Here is a 217-nt window from a genome sequence, read left to right as displayed (position 1 = left end):
TATGCATTACTTAGGGAAATAAAATGTCACCTCGGACACCAAAAATTGTTCCTAGGTGAGTCTTGCCCTGTGGGTGGCCTGGGGTCTGACAGGCCAGGTCCTGTGGTGCCCGAGGGCTGTTTATAATGAATCCCCTGGATTGTCCCGTCTCTTCTCGCATCCCAGCTGTAGCCTGCCCTTCTCCCAGTGGTAGTTCTGGCTTTGCAGGTCCAGCCTC

Source organism: Pteropus vampyrus, unplaced genomic scaffold (genome assembly GCF_000151845.1).
Source record: "Pteropus vampyrus isolate Shadow unplaced genomic scaffold, Pvam_2.0 Scaffold19, whole genome shotgun sequence".
Taxonomy (NCBI): Eukaryota; Metazoa; Chordata; class Mammalia; order Chiroptera; family Pteropodidae; genus Pteropus; species Pteropus vampyrus.
The sequence above is the reverse complement of the archived record's forward strand: the minus strand, read 5'-3'. Positions refer to the sequence as shown.